The sequence below is a fragment of the Pleurodeles waltl genome, chromosome 12, assembly GCF_031143425.1.
Source record: "Pleurodeles waltl isolate 20211129_DDA chromosome 12, aPleWal1.hap1.20221129, whole genome shotgun sequence".
Lineage (NCBI taxonomy): Eukaryota > Metazoa > Chordata > Amphibia > Caudata > Salamandridae > Pleurodeles > Pleurodeles waltl.
In genome coordinates this window covers 528,995,834-529,017,788 of record NC_090451.1, presented here as the reverse complement: position 1 = coordinate 529,017,788, position 21,955 = coordinate 528,995,834, and the positions used below count along the sequence as shown (strand labels likewise).

Sequence of the window (21,955 nt, the reverse complement as noted above, 5' to 3'; positions counted from 1 at the left end):
GGGGGCAGAAACCTCTTGTTGCCAGGGCAAATTTTTTTTTTGTGTGTTTTTTTTTTGTTTGTTTGGTTTTTTTTAGAGATGGGGGGCAAATTGTGTTTAGCCCCAAGGGGGCAGAAACCACTAGGCACCGGGGATTTGTTTTTTGGCGCCAATGTCACGCAGGGGGAGCGACCCCGTAGGCAAGGGTCGCTCCGGGGGGGTGGGGGGATGTTCGGGGGGCAAATTTATTTTAGGCCATTTCTGCCCCCCCTGGGGGCAGATCGGCCTATTATTAGGCCGATCTGCCACCAGGGGGGGGGCAGAAACCTCTAGGCGCCAGGGCAAATTTTTTTTGTGTGTTTTTTTTTTTTTTGTATGTTTGTTTTTTTAGAGATGGGGAGCGACCCATCAGGCAAGGGTCGCTCCCCTGGGGGGCAAACTGTGTTTAGACCATTTCTGCCCCCCTTGGGGGCAGATTGGTAGATTTTAGGTCAATCTGCCCCAAGGGGGCAGAAACCACTAGGCACCGGGGATTTGTTTTTTGGCGCCAATGTCACGCAGGGGGAGCGACCCCGTAGGCAAGGGTCGCTCCGGGGGGGGGGGGGGGGGGGGTGTTCGGGGGGCAAATTTATTTTAGGCCATTTCTGCCCCCCCTGGGGGCAGATCGGCCTATTAGGCCGATCTGCCCCCAGGGGGGGCAGAAACCTCTTGTTGCCAGGGCAATTTTTTTTTTGTGTTTTTTTTTTTGTTTGTTTGTTGTTTTTTTTTTAGAGATGGGGAGCGACCCATCAGGCAAGGGTCGGTCCCCTGGGGGGCAAATTGTGTTTAGACCATTTCTGCCCCCCTTGGGGGCAGATTGGTAGATTTTAGGTCAATCTGCCCCAAGGGGGCAGAAACCACTAGGCACCGGGGATTTGTTTTTTGGCGCCAATGTCACGCAGGGGGAGCGACCCAGTAGGCAAGGGTCGCTCCGGGGGGGGGGGGGGGGGGGGGGGTGTTCGGGGGGCAAATTTATTTTAGGCCATTTCTGCCCCCCCTGGCGGCAGAAACCTCTTGTTGCCAGGGCAAATTTTTTTTTTGTGTTTTTTTTTTTGTTTGTTTGGTTTTTTTTTTAGAGATGGGGAGCGACCCATCAGGCAAGGGTCGCTCCCCTGGGGGGCAAATTGTGTTTAGACCATTTCTGCCCCCCTTGGGGGCAGATTGGTAGATTTTAGGTCAATCTGCCCCAAGGGGGCAGAAACCACTAGGCACCGGGGATTTGTTTTTTGGCGCCAATGTCACGCAGGGGGAGCGACCCCGTAGGCAAGGGTCCCTCCGGGGGGGGAGTGGGTGTTCGGGGGGCAAATTTATTTTAGGCCATTTCTGCCCCCCCTGGGGGCAGATCGGCCTATTATTAGGCCGATCTGCCCCCAGGGGGGGCAGAAACCTCTTGTTGCCAGGGCAAATTGTTTTTGTGTGTTTTTTTTTTTATTTTTAGGTTTTTTTTTTTAGAGATGGAGAGCGACCCATCAGGCAAGGGTCGCTCCCCTGGGGGGCAAATTGTGTTTAGACCATTTCTGCCCCCCTTGGGGGCAGATTGGTAGATTTTAGGTCAATCTGCCCCAAGGGGGCAGAAACCACTAGGCACCGGGGATTTGTTTTTTGGCGCCAATGTCACGCAGGGGGAGCGACCCCGTAGGCAAGGGTCGCACCTGGGCAGGGGGGGTTTGGGGGGGCAAATTTATTTTAGGCCATTTCTGCCCCCCCTGGGGGCAGATCGGCCTATTATTAGGCCGATCTGCCACCAGGGGGGGGGGGCAGAAACCTCTAGGCGCCAGGGCAAATTTTTTTTGTGTGTTTTTTTTTTTTGTATGTTTGTTTTTTTAGAGATGGGGAGCGACCCATCAGGCAAGGGTCGCTCCCCTGGGGGGCAAACTGTGTTTAGACCATTTCTGCCCCCCTTGGGGGCAGATTGGTCGATTTTAGGTCAATCTACCCCCAAGGGGGCAGAAACCACTAGGCACCGGGAATTTGTTTTTTGGCGCCAATGTCACGCAGGGGTAGCGACCCCGTAGGCAAGGGTCGCACCTGGGCAGGGGGGGTTTGGGGGGTCAAATTTATTTTAGGGCTTTTCCCCGTTTCTCCCCCCCCCCCCCCCCCCCCCCACCCGGGGCCGGCTGAGCTAGAGGGCAAAATCCACAGGTAGGCACTTTGCAAAAAACACCTCTGTTTTCTGTGAAAAAATATGTTGTGTTTTGGGCCATTTCCTTTTGTGGGCGCTAGGCCTACCCACACAAGTGAGGTACCATTTTTATGGAGAGACTTAGGGGAACGCTGGGTGGAAGGAAATTTGTGGCTCCTCTCAGATTCCAGAACTTTCTGTCACCGAAATGAGAGGAAAAAGTGTTTTTTAGCAAGATTTTGATGTTTGCAAAGAATTCTGGGTAACAGAACCTGGTCAGAGCCCCGCAAATCACCCCATCTTGGATTCCCCTAGGTCTCTAGTTTTCAAAAATGCGCTGGTTTGCTAGGTTTCCCCAGGTGCCGGCTGAGCTAGAGGCCAAAATCCACACGTAGGCACTGTTTTCTATGAAAAAATGTGATGTGTCCACGTTGTGTTTTGGGCCATTTCCTGTCGCGAGCGCTAGGCCTACCCACACAAGTGAGGTATAATTTTTATCGGGAGACGTGGGGGAACACTGGGTGGAAGGAAATTTGTGGCTCCTCTCAGATTGTAGAACTTTCTGCCACAGAAATGTGAGGAACATGTGTTTTTTTAGCCAAATTTTGAGGTTTGCAAAGGATTCTGGGTAACAGAACCTGGTCCGAGCCACACAAGTCACCCCATCTTGGATTCCCCTAGGTCTCTAGTTTTCAGAAATGCACAGGTTTGGTAGGTTTCCCTAGGTGGCGGCTGAGCTACAGGCCAAAATCTACAGGTAGGCACTTTGCTAAAAACAGGTCTGTTTTCTGTGATGTGTCCACGTTGCGCTTTGGGGTGTTTCCTGTTGCGGGCGCTAGGCCTACCCACACAAGTGAGGTATCATTTTTATCGGGAGACGTGGGGGAACGCTGGGTGGAAGGAAATTTGTAGCTCCTCTCAGATTCCAGAACTTTCTGCCACAAAAATGTGAGGGACATGTGTTTTTTTAGCCAAATTTTGAGGTTTGCAAAGGATTCTGGGTAACAGAACCTGGTCCGAGCCCCGCAGGTCACCCCTCCTTGGATTCCCCTAGGTCTCTAGTTTTCAGAAATGCACAGGTTTTGTAGGTTTCCCTAGGTGCCGGCTGAGCTAGAGGCCAAAATCTACAGGTAGGCACTTCGCAAAAAACACCTCTGTTTTTTTCCAAAACTTAGGATGTGTCCACGTTGCGCTTTGGGGTGTTTCCTGTCGCCGGCTCTAGGCCTACCCACGCAAGTGAGGTATCATTTTTATCGGGAGACTTGGGGGAACGCTGGGTGGAAGGAAATTTGTAGCTCCTCTCAGATTCCAGAACTTTCTGCCACAGAAATGTGAGGGACATGTGTTTTTTTAGCCAAATTTTGAGGTTTGCAAAGGATTCTGGGTAACAGAACCTGGTCCGAGCCCCGCAAGTCACCCCTCCTTGGATTCCCCTAGGTCTCTAGTTTTCAGAAATGCACAGGTTTGGTAGGTTTCCCTAGGTGCCGGCTGAGCTAGAGGCCAAAATCTACAGGTAGGCACTTCGCAAAAAACACCTCTGTTTTTTTCCGAAATTTAGGATGTGTCCACGTTGCGCTTTGGGGTGTTTCCTGTCGCCGGCGCTAGGCCTACCCACGCAAGTGAGGTGTCATTTTTATCGGGAGACTTGGGGGAACGCTGGGTGGAAGGAAATTTGTAGCTCCTCTCAGATTCCAGAACTTTCTGCCACAGAAATGTGAGGGACATGTGTTTTTTTAGCCAAATTTTGAGGTTTGCAAAGGATTCTGGGTAACAGAACCTGGTCCGAGCCCCGCAAGTCACCCCTCCTTGGATTCCCCTAGGTCTCTAGTTTTCAGAAATGCACAGGTTTGGTAGGTTTCCATAGGTGCCGGCTGAGCTAGAGGCCAAAATCTACAGGTAGGCACTTCGCAAAAAACACCTCTGTTTTCTTCCAAAAATTTGGATGTGTCCACGTTGCGCTTTGGGGCGTTTCCTGTCGCGGGCGCTAGGCCTACCCACACAAGTGAGGTATCTTTTTTATCGGAGACTTGGGGGAACATAGATTAGCAAAACAAGTGTTATTGCCCCTTGTCTTTCTCTACATTTTTTCCTTCCAAATATAGGAGAGTGTGTAAAAAAGACATCTATTTGAGAAATGCCCTGTAATTCACATGCTAGTTTGGTCACCCCGGAATTCAGATATGTGCAAATAACCACTGCTCCTCAACACCTTATCTTGTGCCCTTTTTGGAAATACAAAGGTTTTCTTGATAGCAATTTTTTACTCTTTATATTTCAGCAAATGAATTGCTTTATACCCGGTATAGATTGAAAACGCATGTCAGGGTGCAGCTCATTTATTGGCTCTGGGTTCCTTGGGTTCTTGATGAACCTACAAGCCCTATATATCCCCGCAACCAGAGGAGTCCAGCAGACGTAACGGTATATTGCTTTCGATAATCTGACATTGCAGGGAAAAGTTACAGAGTAAAACGTAGAGAAACATTTATGTTTTTTTCACCTCAATTTCAATATTTTTCTTTTTCAGTTGTTATTTTCTGTAGGAAACCCTTGTAGGATCTACACAAATGACCCCTTGCTGAATTCAGAATTTTGTCTACGTTTCAGAAATGTTTAGGTTTCTGGGATCCAGCATTGGTTTCATGCCCATTTCTGTCACTGACTGGAAGGAGGCTGAAAGCACAAAAAACTGCAAAAATGGGGTATGCCCCAGTAAAATGCCAAAATTGTGTTGAAAAATTGGGTTTTCTGATTCAAGTCTGCCTGTTCCTGAAAGCTGGGAAGCTGCTGAGTTTAGCACCGCAAACCCTTTGTTGATGCCATTTTCAGGGGAAAAACCACAAGCCTTTTTCTGCAGCCACTTTTTCCAATTTTTTTGAAAAAAACGAAATTTTCACTGTATTTTGGCCAATTTCTTGGCCTCCTTCAAGGGAACCCACAAAGTCTGGGTACCTCTAGAATCCCTAGGATGTTGGAAAAAAAGGACGCAAATTTGGCTTGGTTAGCTTATGTGGACAAAAAGTTATGAGGGCCTAAGCGCGAACTGCCCCAAATAGGCAAAAAAAGGCCCGGCACGGGAGGGGGAAAAGGCCTGGCAGCGAAGGGGTTAAAGGATGTACACATGACAAATGACAAGACCAAGTAAACGTTGGAGACTAGTGAGCTGCAGCATCTCAACAGCTTGGGAGGAAGCAGGTGGGAAGAGTTTAATAAATCACATCACAACAGGTGATGTGAAGAAGTACCGTTGGTCTGGCAATACTATAAAGACCGAATGGGCAGAAGAAAACCTTTTATAGTGCACTCAGGAAGGCCTTGTTGGACTGAAGATAAAACAAATAAAAGGGTGACTGAGCTGTGCCTGTAAGGGTGCTGTGTCCCGGGCACTACAACGCGTTACTAAACTGTCCCAGCAGCTAGCATAAATGGATTTCATGGGTGGGGCCTAGTGGGAAGGATGACATCTATCTCTGCAAGGGGAAAATCGATTCATCCATTTCTGTTGAAACAACTGGTGTGTGAATTTTTTGGCAGGGGTCAGCAGCACCAAGACACATGCTACAGCCCTATTGTCCTTAAAGGGTTTCAAAGTGCCTTCTCTGCAGACGTGCAGTTTGATGGAGTCCACCTTTTTGCCAAGGACAACACTGGTACCAACGGCTCTGCCAAGGCAATCCGTGATACCTGTGTCTTGCCCACCATTTATCTTCTGTGCCAAAGAGGTCCCTAGATATTTCAAGACTGTTGGCAAGATCTCCCTGCCCATGTCCCAAAGGGCATGGGTATATCGTCCCCAAAAACAGAGTGCATTCACAGACCTCAATGCCAGACTCGTGGAAGAAAGCCTATGTCTTCCAAAGTCATTAATCCTTTTGCATTCTCAGTCCAGAGGAGTGTTTGAAAATGAGTTAGGATTCACCCTACTGGTAGGAGTCTGCTCAGTAAGGGCATGGTTGCCATCAGAGTACGTGTGGGAGCATCATTAAACTATAGGTAAGGGCTCAGGTGGGTTGGGTCTCAGCTGCATTATTTCTGTTAAACATTTGCTTTAGTCTCAATGAAGGGTAGCTGTGACTTTATCACCTTGGCTGTCCTCCAAACCTCCACTGTCCCATGTGCCAAGTTAAGCTCTGTCTCCAGAGAGGTATCAAACTCACTAGCATTCTGTAAATTAGGCAGAAAGCATCAACAGCATAATGAAGGTAGAGCAAGCCATCCTTATCACCAACATTCTGGGTTGTACCCTGCTCTGGCACAGGATCAGAATCAGAACCAAAAAGATAATGGAACTCTGCTGAAAGTTGTAGAGGCACAGGTTTAGATTCCAGCTGCATGACCTTCGATTGCACTTTTGTAATTTCGTAGCGTGTAATCAGTCAAACTCAGGCTGACATCGGTTCAGGGTCTGACATGGGCATCAGCACTAGATAATCTTCTGGTGCTGGTGGAGATTGCACTGGTCTTAGAGAGGCAGGATTGTGGGGCGAGAGTGGATATTTGTGCCAAAGTTTTGGACCAGTAATGGGTCGAAATAGACATGGACACCAGGGAGAAACCAGTCAGCGGTAACCTTGACTGCAGGCTTCTGCAGTTCTGTGCGCCCAAAGCGCCACAGGGAGCCCAAAGAACATTGAATATTTGCAACATTGCCTCTTTCAAGGACTCAATCTGACTTGGGGTCGATGATGGCCCAGGAAACATTGGCACATCTGGACCAGCTGAGGAATCAGCTGTGTGACCGATGACCAGAACGGAAGATTACCACTATCTTGATGCCACTGTGACTTCTCCTTGTGTTCAAAGTGGTGGGATGGCATAGAGTTCTGCTATGCTTTTTCAGGCTTGCATATGGACTTCGAATTTCGCCATAACTTACTGCAGGATCTATGTGAAGTAAGGAACTTCATCTTGTAAGATACAACTTCGCCTCCTAGTCTCAAATCACCTTTGGTGCATAAGAAAACATTTATAACACAACGTAGAGCCATTTCCCAAGTCCAGGGACCAAAGGTACCAAAGGCACACTTTGTGCGGGTGTGAGACTCACATTTCCTTCCTGGTAGAGACACATTTCCCTAGCACACTTAGAAAACGTTTGGAAGTCTTTGAAAAACTGGCAAACACAAGAGTGGAGAACCGGATGTGGAACAGAGTCTAGGACGCTGACGTATGTTTATAAAAAGTTCAAAAAAGATAAAGAATGAAATGAAAGCGGAACTATTTAAGCAGAAACCGGAAAATTAAAGCACTAGCTTACCAGTCATGGCATTGAAGTGCACTCATTTTTCTGCATAGGCGCACATGTGATCAGGAAAACACCATAACTCATGGCAATAGAGTCAATGACTGAAGATTACTGATATTCTGCACCTTGCCATAAACTGAAAGCGTAATGCGAACAACACTTGACTAAACCTGTCAGATCATCCTATGAGGTTATAGCACATATTATCAGTACAAACACTTGTCGACTAAGGTAATCTGGGATACTTCATATAATAAAATAACAGTCTACAACCTTTGGTGCAGTGTAATAACAATTAGTCTTAAAGACATGTTGCACTTATGATATGGTTTCACAATTAAGTAAGCTAGGCCTACTACATTTGTGAAACTTTTCCAGTGATTAGACCAATGGCATCTGACACTTACCTTCTGTAATGTAACCATTTCTACGTCAAAAAACACAGAGCAATGTAAAAACTAATGTGTACGCCAGTGTGCAGAATCTAATTGGATCTTTAAGGTAAAGAGTCCAGTTCACAGAGTGGGGAAGACAGGAGGGTCGATGAAGAATCTGCGACTGGACAGATTCTCTACCAGAAAAGGAGCTACCAAAGGTAAGTAACTTGTTCTTCTGATAGCGACTTTTAACCACAGTTTCCTCACCTTAGAATAGATACTCAAGCAATAACTCCCCAGAGGAGGGTAAATGAACTAGTTTAAACCAAAAAGACCTGTAGGACCAAGTGGGCGAAAGGCCCATCTTAACAGACCTTAGTTGCTAAGAAGTAATGCTTCGTGAATGTGTGGAGTGATGCCCACGTATCGGCTTGGCAGATGACCTGGACAGGCACCACAATGCAGTAGAAGCAGTCTTGGACCTGGTGGAACAGGCTCTCAGGAGAATGCTTCTTAGTTAATGCATTCCAGATCCTAAATCAGAGTACCGTCCATCGAGAGATGGTCCACTTCTGCCCAGCCCTGCCCTTTTTCGCTCCAGTAAACCAGATGAAGACCTGATCGTCCATCTAACAGTCTTTGGTGCGATCAATGTAGAAAGAGAGCGTTCTCTTCGGGTCCAGGCAATGGAGTTTATCATCCTCTTTGGAAGGATGAGCAGGAGTGAAAAAGTAGGCAGAGTGACGCTCTGGCTGTCAGAAAAGAGGCAGGCACCCAAAAGCCCAGTTTGTAAGGGAACAAGCTGGTGTACGGGTGGTGAACTGAGAGAGTTTGAAACCCACTAACCTCCTAGCTGATGTAAAGGCCACCAGTAAAACTGTTTTGATAGTTAAGAGAGGCAGAGAATAGGGGTAGAAAGGGGGAACACATGAGAAACGTGAGGACCAGACTAGGGTCCCATTGGGGCATAATGAAAGAAGGAGAAGGGAACAAGTGTTGCAAACCTTTCAAAAAACAGTCACATCAGGTGGCATGAAGAGGGAGGGTTGATCTAGCAGCCATAGGAACACCAAAATGGCTGACAGGTAACCCTTAATAGTGCCTAAAGCAAGGTCTTGCAGGGCTAGAGACAAAACAAACAGCAACACCTCTGACAATGGTGCAGAAAGGGAGTCCACCTGGCAAGAGGGACATAAATCTACAAACTTATCCAAAAGGCAGGTGTATACAGTTTTAGTGGAGGGATGCCTATCTGGAGAAAGAGTAAAACTCTCAACTCTCACCGCTCCATGCATGAAGGTGGAGTGTGCGCAAGTTCAGGTGCAAGACCCTGCCATATTGCTGCAACAGGAGATCCTCCTGAAGAGGCAGCCTGACTGGAGGACTGACACTCAAGCTCAGGAAGTAAGGTCATCACATCTTCCATGCCCAATCCGGAGTCACAAGAATGAATTAGTCCCAGTCTGTCTCAATCTTCTTGATAACTTGTGGTACGAGTGGTATTGACAGAAAGGTTGCAGAAGTCCTGAATTCCACTCTAGATGAAATACCTCGTAGAGCGAGAACCACTTTGAAAACTCCAACTCACAAAAGTGCTGACATTGCGTGTTCTTAGCAGAGGTGAATAGATCAAGACAAGGTTCTCTGCATACACAGTAGAAATGCTGTCCGACTACTGGAAGTAGTCATCTTTCATAATCTGCACGGCATCAACAGCCCAGTTCGCCCACCATGGTGTTCAGTGAATCCCCCAAGTGCTGAATGACCATGAAGATGTCCTGGTGCTCCAGCCATTTCCAGAAGTGCAGAGCAAACTGGCACTGGGTCCATGACCCTACCCCACCCTGCTTTTTGCGACAGCACATAGCAATGATGTTCTTTGAACACCTGAACCAACCTTTCTTAGATGGATGGAAGGAAAGCTTTCAACGACAAATGAATTGCCCTCAGCTCCATAAGGTTACTATGAAGCTTGGACTCGACCAGAGTCCTCTTATTTCCACATCTCCCAGGTGGCCGCCCCAACACTGAAGTGATGCACAGTCACCACTGTTAGCTCCGGGTGGGGAAGGGGTAGAGGTCTGTTGGTGGGCCAATCTCAGTCTGTCAGCGACCACAGAAGATCTTGCAAAGTCCCAACCAATATCTGGACCAAGTCAGAGAGATTTCCTTGGTACTGTGCCCACTGCAACTTTGGGTCCCACTGCAAAGCCTGCATGTGCCCTCAGGCACGATTCACCAGCAGGATACAAGAGGCCATGACATATAGGAATACTCAGAGTCAGTCTCACAGAAATCCAGGATAGAGGCTGAAACGTCTGAATCATAGCCTGAATCTTCTGGACTCGCCACTTTGGAGTATAGACACATAATCATACTGTGTATGGAATGGCTCAGATGAAAAGGAGTGTCTGAGGGGTGGGGATCAGTTGTGACTTTAACACGTTGATAGCAACCCCCAGCAAATGGGGGATGTTTGCCATAGTATGAAGATGCATGACAACAGCCAGGGACAAGCCTTCCTTCAGCAGCCAGTCGTCAAGGGAGGGGAAGACAGGAACTCCCAATCTCCAGATGGGCTTAACGAACACCAGCGGGGTACTGGTAATGTCACAAGAAAGCACAGCAAATTTGAAATGCCCCTGGCCCACCGTGAACCACAGGGAACACCTGTGGACCGGCAGGATGGGGATGTGGAAATACACGTCCTGCAGGCCGTGCGCCACCATCCTGTCTCCAGGGTCCAGCACAGACAGAGCCAAATCCAAAGGGAGCATCTGAAATTCCATGTTCTTGGAAAGTAGTTGAGAGTGTGCAGATCTATTATCCTACATAAGCCTCTGTCTTTTTTGGGCACCAGAAAGTAGTGGGAGTAACTACCATGCCCTACTTTTGGAGCGGGCACTCTTTTGATGGCTCCTTTTGCCAGAAGGGCCTGTGCTTCTTGATGGAGCAAGGAGAGAGATTCCTCTGTCATCTGTTCTTGGATGGCAAGGGCAGGGGGGTTTCCACAAATGGGAGGGTTTACCCCTTCCCCGCAATCTAAAACACCAACTTCCCAGAGGTTATCGCAGGCCAACGGGGCAGGTGGTGCCCGATAATGCAGTCAAGGTGATGGATGTACTGGATGGAAGGTGCACTAAAGAGGCTTAAAGGCAGCCGGAGATATGGGGGACTGCATAGCTTGCTGGGTCTGGCTCTTGCATTATCTTTGGGATCCACGATCCTACCCATTAAAGGTCCTGGCAGGTATGAATGGTATTGCATGACCGACCGCAGCCACGGTAGGAGCAAAAGGACTGCTGCAACTGGGGCTAGGACCAGAGAGATGTCCAAGAGAACTAACGATGACCTGGCTCTGCCAAAAACCCTTGAGAGCTGTGCAGCCGTTGTCACTAAATAGGTGGAAGCCATCGAAGGGCAGTCAGTCAGGGACCATTTGGCATCCCTGAGAACACAGTGGACCGCAACTAGGCCTGGCAATACAGTGCCACAGTAGAAACCATGGCTCTTCCGAGGGACTCTATGGTATCCAGGCCATATCTGATGGTGAACTTCACTACATCCAGACCATCCACGAAGGCCTGGTTGAGAACAGCTCAGCCCTCCTTGGGAAGCATGGGGTACGCAACTGCGCAACCGAGTCCCACAATGCCTGGGAGCAATGGGAGGCATACAGTGTTCATCAACCGCAAGGCTAATTGTTGGAGGAGAAAATGCACTTCCCAAAGGTGTACAGCCTTTTGGATTCCCTGTTCGGTGTAGAGGAAGGGATAGCTTTTCGATTGACCTTGGTCATTGAGGCCAGTACAACCAGGATCTCAGGAGAAGGCTGCTGGGACAGGAAACCTGGGCCTCCTGGGGTGGGACAATGGTGGGCAATCAAGTGGTGCACAGGAGCCCTGTGCAAGGTTTGTCTCACTACCAATGGAGAATGTTAGCGAGCCCCCTCATTGAAGGGGAGCAGTGTTCCAGCCAAACCAGCTTCTGGGTGAAGCACCTCTGGCAAGACGTTGTTCTTAACCGTGACAGCAGGCAGCTGAACATAAAGAACCTCCGCTGTCCTGCGCATCATGGTGGTGAAGGACTTGCCTTCCTCTGAAACCAAAGGCATGGTAAAGTCTGCTGAAGTGAAGTTTTCGCTCAGCGTTCTTCTCTAGGGTACCATACCTTTCCTCTTCATCTCCCCCTTCTTGAATGGTGGGTCGATCCACGGACTGTAAGTCCAGGGGTAGGCAGGGCCTGGAGAGCATTGGGAATGACAATGAGATTAGTTTATTTATTTTTAATTTTGCCGCAGATCCTCTGCAAATCCACAGCATAATGTAAAAAACAAATGTTTTCCGACCCCAACAGCAGGTCTAGGGCATCAGGCTATCCCTACCCTGCCCCTTATGTCTTTATTTCTGCATTTTTTGTTTAATACTCAAGACTGAGTCCTAAGATGGCTGACACCACTTCCTTGAGGTGGCAGCCAATCAGATAGCAGATCTGTCGGATCTATGGAGGCTCCACATCCATATAAATACTATTTTTTGAACATCAATTGTTCAAAAACTATTGAACAGATTTACACCAAACCACAAAACTCTTTCACTCTTTCTGGACCACGACCCAGCTTTTTTGGTGTAAATCCATTCAGCAGTTTGGACTGTAGCTGTGTGTAACGTTCCTATGGAAAAATGAATGGGAACAATGCGACCCCACCCTTTTTTTTTTAATTTTTAAACTCACCCCTGCTTGACGGATCACCCCAAACTGACATGCACAAACTTGACAAAAAGTAGCACATTTTTGGAATGTTTCATGGAGACTTGTCAAACAACGCCAAAGTTACTGCGTAATAAAAAAATTACATTGGTAAAATAATGTACAATACTTCTGAACAGGGCCTAAACTCGATTTTTACAGTGCAAATCTTCTGAAGCCTGGATTTATCAGAGGGGTAACCAGCACCAAAAGCCTCGCCTATTACAGTTATCTGTGAGATTGTACAAAAACTAAATATCTGTCTACTGGCTTTAACGCAATGTAATACTAGTCCATCCTTAACAGTACATTGCCTTTAACATACGCTTTTCACAAAAAATAAGTCAGTCCTACTATCGTTGTCATAGCTTTTCATAAAAAGACTGATATACCAAAACTGTTCCCAATTAACCAATCTGGCCCACATTTTAAATTATTCACTTGTTAGAGTAACCAATCCAGGCCTAGCGTATTGCACATAGTCTTTTTCACAAGTCAACCATCAGACATGCAATCATAAAAAAACAATTATCTGTAAAAGTATTTATCAAAACACTACACAAACTCTCCAAAAAGGCCCTAAAACGGATTCTCGTGGGGCAAATCTTTTAATACCCAGGGTCTGTCAGAGGAGGCAACCGACTCCAAATACCTTGCCAACTAACAGTAATTCTATGAGATTCCATGTGACAAAATAACTGTCTTCAGCCTCAAACACAATGAAATATAGATCCACGAGTAAAGGCATACAAGCTTTAAAAATACTTTTAGCAATAAATAAGCCATGTCTAATGCCTTTGTCATAACCGTTCATAACAAAAAGATCAGACCTTTGTTACTGAACATAACTTTTTCCAGTGAACAAATAAGGCCTATAGGCCTTACCAATGTCTTGTCACCATACCCATCTCGGGCCTACTGTATTGAGCATAATTCTTCCCACAAAGTAAACATGAAGCACACTGAGCCTCGGCCACAGGAGCTGGGGTTGTTTGCCTCTGATGCACTGGGGTGCATCCTACTAAGGCTCTGCAACACTTGAGCGAGTAGAACCTTCCTTCCACACTTGACTCTCAGTGGCAGTAATGGCGAGCAGTCACAGCCTTTCCGAGGGGTAGGATGGATGCACACAAGCTCAAAACTCAAACACCCCGCAGCGCGATAACTAATTACCCAATTCAGTACTTTATTTTGATAAATAAAAGTACTTCAATACACACTTAAAAGGTAATGCTTCGTAGAACTATCTACATGTACAATTACTTCACTGGCACATGGGCTACTTACTACGCCTTGCTTGCTGGCACCCTCTCATGGATGTCCCCCCCTTTGTGTAATCAGGCCGATCCCATCCCCATTGTAGGTTTGAGCTCTCTAGGGCAAGTATCAAAACCAAGATGCTGATTATTCATTTGAATAGTTTGTGCTCCCAGAACCCAGTTATCTCAAACCGGCCACACATCACAGGTCTCCTCACTATGGAGCTGTCTTAGTCCTTCTCTGACGGCTGGTTTGGATCTAGACTGCACATCCTCCCTGCTCCCTCTTGAAGGAGAGGCACAACAGTTGGAGGTTCTTCATGCAGTTAGGCAGAGGCCACAGCAGGTGGCATATTAGAACGCTACTTGGAGTCCTTGTCATGAAGCAGGCCTATAGTAGTCAATAAGCCTGCCTCTGGGTTCAGGTGAGATACAGGGAATGGGCTTGCAAGGGTCAGAGGTCACAGCCGCAGGCGACACCGGGCACAAACTCGGATCAGGCCCAGGCCACCCCTGGCACAGTCTCTTGAGGCAGTATGATAGTCCACTTGGGCATAGTTCTTTGATGTAGTGGCCCAGTCCACTCATGAACCGTTCTTTAATGCAGCAACACAGTCAGCTCGTGCACAGATTCTTGTGACAATCCCTGCCTGGAACCATGCATTCGGAAAGACTGCACCTACACACCTCAGGGCATGCACATTGTTCTCATCAGTCTTCCGGTTCTGGCGGGCAAATACACCACCTGGTGTCAAGCTGCTGCCGGCTCTAGGTGGCAGTAACACCATCTGCAGGTTTGGCAGGCTCTTTTCACCTCTCAGCAGCAGCGTGGCTTCTAGGTGCTTCAGGTCAGGGAAACAGCTTCTTTCTTCTCGTCAAGATTTCATGTGATGTTCCCTCACCTCTCGGAAGCTGGTCATCAGACAGACACTAGTTCTGATAGAACAGCAGCCCTCTTAGAATTCAGCAAAACACGCACGTCCTTTGTGAAAGAGAACTTGGAACTGAAACAACAAATGGGTCATCGACTCCCACATTTTTGGTACGGACAATTCAGATGGGGGATGTGGATCTTCTGTAAGCCCTTTCCCAACTGGCTTGAGAACAGGTTCTCCTTTCAAGTGCCCTTTTTTCTCCAGACACAGCAATTGTGTAGAGAGATGTTCTTCAGAGCAGGGTAGTCTACAGCCTGTAGTACCCACAACAGAGGTACACAAAGGTGAGGCTTCGGCACTGGTCTGTAAACAGCCACACTGAGCAGCGATCAGGTAACAGACCAAAGGCAGGCTTCACCAAAGAGGACCCTTTCGCCCTAACAATAGAGACTACAGCCGTACCATTTACCCACACCATCTACCAAATGGCAGTGCTACAGGAACACTGACCAGCAGCTGCTCTCAGGGAAAGGCTTAATACAATTTCTAACGGAAAATTGTGTCCTTTGCCCCCCTCTTCGGTGTCTATCTCAGTAGGAATATTGGCAATACGCTTCCACTGCATAAGAAAATAACCTCGCCTCCATCCTGGTTTCAGGAACAGGCAAGAGGCATCCAAAATGGAACCAGGAGACCTCTATTACTCTGACACACAATGCATGTACCACATAGGGTACATACAAAAGCACACATAACATACTCTTAGGAAATTTGTGATACAATCTGGGTTACCACCACTGCTATACATGCTAAATTGACAATAGGGATAGTAGTCCACGGCCAGTAAAAGAAGGCATGCTTGGTGTGCCCAACCAGTCAGAACAGATTCAGAACCTCACTTGTGTCAAAGAACAGGTCTATGCTTCTGCACACACCAGATTAGTGTGGGAGTAGGGCCAAAAGTCAAAAACTTGGGTACCAGAAGCTCAAAGCAAGGACCTCAGGGGACGAGAATATGACCATAATCCATGTAGAGGACATTCCCATCCCAACACACAGTGTCATAAAATAACCATGTATGCACAATTACAGTTGGCAAACCAAAATATAATTCCTCCTATGAAGACCTTACAAAGATTATCACACTGAAAAGATCACTGACTACTTACTGAATGTAAGTAACTTGTCCTTCTGAAAGAGACTTCTAGCTGCAGATTCCTTACCTTTGAATAAATACACAAGCAATACTAACCTAGGATGTGGGCCTGTGAACTAAGTGCAAATTAGAAAGTCCTGCAGGAACGACCAGGCAAATTGCCCATCCCTATGGACCAGACTCTCCAGGCAGTAGTGCTTGGTAAACATGTACAGAGATGACCACATCACTGCCTGGCAGACGTCCAGGACTGGAACTCCACGCAATAGCGCAGTGGTTGCAGCTTTAGCTCTGGTAGAATGAGCATGCAACCCCTCAGAGGGTTGCTTCTTGGCCATTGCATAGCAGATCTCAATGCAAAGTATGACCCATTTAGAGATGGTCAGCTTCTGCACTACCTGACCTTTCTTTGCACCCACATACCCTACAAAGAGCTGATCATAGACCCGGAACTCTTTTGAATGATCAAGGAAGAACACAAACGCTTTTTTAGAGTCTAGATGGTGGAGACTCTCCTCTTCCTTAGAAGAATGTGGGGGTGCATGAAAAGTATGCAAAGTGATTGATTGGCATACATGAAAAGGCGTAACCACTTTTGACACAAAAGAGACCCTAGTACGAAGCATCACTGTCAGGATAGACAGAAAGGAAGGGCAGCTTAGATGATAAGTCCTGCAGCTCACTCACTCTGCAACAAGGAATGCTGTTTTCAATGTGAGAAGCCTGAGAGGCCAATTGTAGAGATGCTCAAAAGGAGCATCAAAAAATTCAGAACCAAATTCAGATCTCTTTAGGGCAAAATTAATGGGGATGGAGGTAAAAGATTTGTAAGACCTTTGAGGAACCTATTAAACAAAGAAGGTTGATCAGGCAACCGCAAAAACGCAGATATAGCATACAAATATCCTTTATGAGTGCCCACAGCAGAGCCCTGGGGGCAAAGGACAGAATGAACAACAGGACCTCAGAGAGAGGAGGTGAAATGGGATCAACAGACTTGTCTGTGCATCATGCCACAAATTTCTTCCAATGACAGGTGTATCCCGTTTTGGTGGAGGGATGCTTGACTGCCAAGATTACGTTACAGACTTCCGGAGGAAGGTCAAGGGCTGTCAATCTCCACGGGAGAAGGCAGAAAGTGGACAGGTTAGAGTGCAAAACCCTCCCCAGCTGTTGCAACAGAAGATCCTCCTGAAGGGGAAGCCTGTTCGGAGAATTGATGGGCATGCTCAGCAACTCGGGATACCAGGCTCTCCGTGCCCAGTCCAGAGCCACCAGTATTACTTGGCCCCGTCATTCTTGATCTTCTTGAGAACTCTGGGTAGGACTGGTATGGCCAGAAAGGAATACAGGAGGTCTGAACCTAACTTGAGACAAAAAGCATGTCCGAGCTATTGCCGCCTTGAAAACTGCAACCCACAAAATTGCTGACATTGTGTGATCTCTGTGGAGGCAAACAGATCTAACCAAGCTCTCCCCACTGCTGAAATACTCCTTGTGCCACCTCCGGATAGAGACACCATTCGTGATCAGCTAGGCATTTTTGACTGAGTTTGTCTTCTCTGGTGATCAGAGAACTCACCAGATGTTGAACCACAAGTGATATGCCCTGATGTTACAGACATGTCCAGAGGTGCAGAGCCTCTTGACAAAGTGTCCATGACCCCACCCACCCTGCTTGTTGCAGTCCTCATGGCGGTATCGCACAGAGCTCCAGAATGTTGCTGTTGAGTCCTGTTTCCGCTGGAGATGAGATGCCTCTGATCTCCACCTCCCCCAGATGGCGTCCCCATCCCAGGAGTAATGCATCTGTTCACTACTATTAGATCTGGTTGCGGAACGGAGAGGGATCTGCCTCTGACCCAATCACGTTTTGTTAACCACCACTGCAGATCTTGCACAGTTCCCTCGATATCTGGACCCTGTCAAATAGATTCCTCTGATGCTGTGCCCACTGGAACTTCAGGTCCCACTGCAGAGCCCGCATATGCCATCTGGCATGTGTCACCAGCAGGATACAGGAGGCCATGAAGCCCACCAGCCTCAGAGTCATTATCACCAAAATCGAGGAGAGAGGCTGAATCATCGGTATCATAGCCTGAATATCCTGGACTCACCGCTCAGGAGGATAAACCCAAAAACTTCAACGTGTCCAGAACAGCTCTGATGAAAGGGGGCATCGCAGAGGGAGTCAAGTGTGACTTTTAGGTCTGCCATAGTCTGATAGAGGGAGACGACAGCCTGGGGCAAGCACGCCATTAACAGCCAGTTGTAGAGGTAGTGGAAGATTGAAACCCCCGATCTCCGCATATGAGCTGCAACCACTGCCATTACCTTGGTGAACACTTGAGGGGTGCTGGTCAGGCCGAAGTGAAAGTGCTTGTGGCCTACCGTGAACCGCAAGTAACGTCTATGGGCAGACAGGACATGGATGTGAAAATAAGCACCCTGCATGTCCAACACTACCATTCACTCTCCTGGGTCCTAGGCAGACAAGATCTGAGCCAACATGAGCATCTTGAACTTCTTCTTCTTGGGGAAGCGATTGAGGGAATCAAAGGGCTTGCATAGGGAAAAACCCTTGTCCTTTTTGGGGCACAGAAAGTAGTGTGAATAGCAACCACGGCCTACTTCTGGCACTGGAACCCTCCCTATGACTCCCCTGGCCAAAAGAGCCACAAGTTCCTCACGGAGAAGGAACAAATGATCCTCAGTCATAAGATCGTAGGATGGAGTCATGGATGGAGGGGCAGAATTGAAGGTGAGAGAATAGCCCCTTTGGACTATCCGCACAACCCACCTGTCTTAAGTGCTGTTTTGCCAGTGGGGTAGGTGATGGTGAATCCTGCCACCATTGGTCCTGTTGGGGGCGGGGGGGGGGAGTGAAAGACTAGGAGGGTTCAGAGGCTGCTGCAGTGGGGAGGGGACGTGGCATACTGACCAGACTTCTTGCCACCTGTTCCACGAGGTCGGTGGATCCTGTGCCCTGAGCCACGCAGAGGCTGACAGGCATGCGTGGCACAGTGGCTGGCCAGTAATTAGTGCAGTTGGAGACCCCTTCCGTAGTGACAAAAGGGGTGAAAGGCAGACTGGGGGGGACGAGGAGCCACCGTAAGGACCAGGGCTGTAGGGCTCAGGAGCAGAGTCTGCCTTGTCTCCGAAGAGACAGGTGTCATCAAAGGCCATGTCCATCAAAGAAGCCGGATATCCCCTGAAAAGCTAGATGTCCTCAGCCAGGGGTTGCACCTCAGGGCCAATGTTGAAGAAATTGCAATACCTAGCAAGTCAGTCATGTCAAGTCTGCAGCAAATTATTAACTTTGATGCATCTCTCCCATTGGCAACAGCCTGAGAGAGTACAGCCCGGACCTCCTCGGAGACCTGTGGCAGCACTTGCGCAACCATATTCCACAGTGTGTGGGAATAACAGCCCAAAAGGCATGCGGTGTTCATGGATTGCAATGCAAGCGTGGCGGAAGAAAACACCTTCTTCCCAAGTGAGTCCAACCTTTTGGATTCCCTATCCAGGAGAGCAGAAGGGAATGTGCCACAGGAGGTAGAGGCTTGGACCACCAATCTCTCAGGGGTGGGGTGTTGAGTCAAGAAACTTGGGTCTCCAGGAGCGGGGCAATGGCAGTAGGCAATTGTCCTGTTCACAGGAGCCCCTATGCTGAGTTTAGACCAGGTACCCAGTAGGACGTCAGTGAGGGCATCATTGAACGGGAGCAGGGATTCTGAGGTGAAAGCTCCCGGTTGTAGCAGCTTTATCAAGAGATTAGTCTCGACCGCCACCAAGGGCAGTTAAATGTCCAGGACATCAGCTGCCCTCCTCACCACCATAGCATAAGAAGCTCTCTCCTTCACAGCCACGGTAGGCGAAAGCATGCAAATATCTGGAGAAATGTCCAGTCTGCTGACCTTACCCAAGTATTCACGCCAGTCCATTTCTTCATGTGAATGGTATTCTAAAGGGTCCTGTTAACTTTCCCATTAATTTCCGAAGCCTAGTCTATGGGAATAAGGCTCAGGATTCAAAAGAGGAGGCATCGTATGACGCCCAACTTGCTCCATGTCGGAGTCTGGAAATCCAGTGGTAATGGCGCTGCCTGTGATTGAGCATGGCGCCAGGAGCATCAGCATCTGGACCAGAGTCAGGGAGGGTCAAGGTGGTACGGCCAGTGCCAGTCCGGATCCAAGACTGGATCTTGGGGAGTCCCTCGGTGCCAGGGCATGAGCCGCTGGTGCGGAACCTGAATGGACCTCTTCAGGTCCCACGGGGCTTGAAGGAGCCCCAGCAGGGTTGAGCTGCCCAAAAATGAGGCACATGTCTTCGGATGCATGGCTGGGCACTCGGAACACAACTTTGGGCTGTGGTTGCGCTCCAGACACTAAAGACACATAAGGTGCGGATCAGTCATGGACATCCCCCAATGAAAGGATCCGCAAGGCTTGAGTTCTGTCTTCCTAGAAGACATCCTCAACACATCAGGAGAGAAATGTCTCAAAAAGACTCAACAAAAAGTCAAAAAGGGCCAGTCAAAAAATTACTCAGGGGGAGCTTTTTTGGATCAACGCTGGCTGGCGCAGAAAGAAAAGAACTGTTGTTAGCACACCTGGATGGTGCCTATATAGGACCTGCAACGTCATTTCCAGCGCAAACGATGCTGACGGCAGATTTGGAGCCAATCAACGCCACCTACCGGCATGCAAGGATACTGCTCACAAAACCTTTCCAGATCCAGTCTGATGCCTGGGGAGAAATCAAAAGCAAGGAATCTGCACCTCGAGGTCTCTATCAGATACATTATTTTCACAATAAACACGTCAAACTGCCTTTCTTGTAACTTTTCACACCAAACAGACCTACAGCCTTGATCATAACAAATTCAGTCCAGCTGTATTGAGCAGAAGGTTTCCCACAAGGCAGAAAAGTGGACTATAAACTCTCATTTTCAGTGCAAGTACACAGCTTTGCCCAATCAGATACTGACCTCTAGTCAACCACCATATGGCCAGAACCAAAGCCCCTAACTCAGTAATATTTCTCAAAGTTATTTTTCGGTTGGTCACTTGAAGAGTGGCGATGGGTGCATAGTCAAGCTAGGCCTAAAGGAACCTGTTGGGTCTTTGAGCACGAGGAACAGTTGTTTTGATTGCATTTACCTATCAAGCGGAGTTGTTTTTTCTGCACAATGCTGCTCTTCATATTCATGCTCTTTTACGAACAGCACTGAATACACCTGACCCTTCATGGCCTCAGGAGACATGCTGGTATCAATCCTAGAATCTCCACCAGCCATTATCCTACAAGGTTTGCAGCTGTTCTGAGTTGGCATATTTTGCTGGAATTCATTTGACAACGAGCAAATCTGATGCATCCTGGTCCCTCACTGCTCTTGAATTAGTCCATCTTTGGATGTTAATAAAAGATCCTGATAGCAATGCAGACCTTATAAACCCACACATCTCCATGATGATTTCATACCCCTGTTCCAACCCTGCTCTACTAACACGATATGATGTCTTGAAGGGCTCCATGTGGTCATGCCTGCTTTTCATAATTTCTGCAGGGACAACAGAGGATCACATCCCCGGTCAAGGATCACAGAGATGTTAGCATGCTCTTCACATTCACATAAGTCTCCTTACTACACTCTCCAACAGACCGAGTGTACTGCTGTGCAAACAGAGCAAGACAGGGTAACCTAATGGTTGGATCATCACATTTGTTGTTGAGGATATGGTAAAGGAAAATGTTAAGTCACATTTAATCGAGAGGAAGCTTGGGATGAGCAGAGCTTGAGATTTTCAGATCAGATGTTCTCTTTAACTAGAGTCTCAAAAAGCAAAAGCAGTGTGCAGTGAGGGTCAAAAGAGGTTTCAGGCTTCCTAAATCTCCATGGATTGTCCATAACTGGAGGGACAGCATGGGGCCTCCTAACATGGAGCGAATGGGTAGTCCTAATACTGTCTCCCTCCAGTTCCACATGAATCACTTAATGTTAGATAAAATCACTGACTCTTGTTACTGGCCAAACACAATCCAACTGTATTAAAGTAGCCCAGGCCACAGTTTCACATCGGTAAAATCGATTACAGTTTAAAGACTAATACATCATAATTAGCCCTCCAGCTAAGCCACTGTACAACTCTTG

The 21,955-nt window shown here is 47.8% G+C and overlaps 1 protein-coding gene across 1 annotated transcript in view; it reads right to left on the bottom strand.

The window, feature by feature from the left end:
* VAC14 (VAC14 component of PIKFYVE complex) overlaps nt 1–21,955 on the bottom strand; it is a 1,245,171-nt gene that overhangs the window by 1,073,823 nt on the left and 149,393 nt on the right. The window lies entirely within an intron of this gene.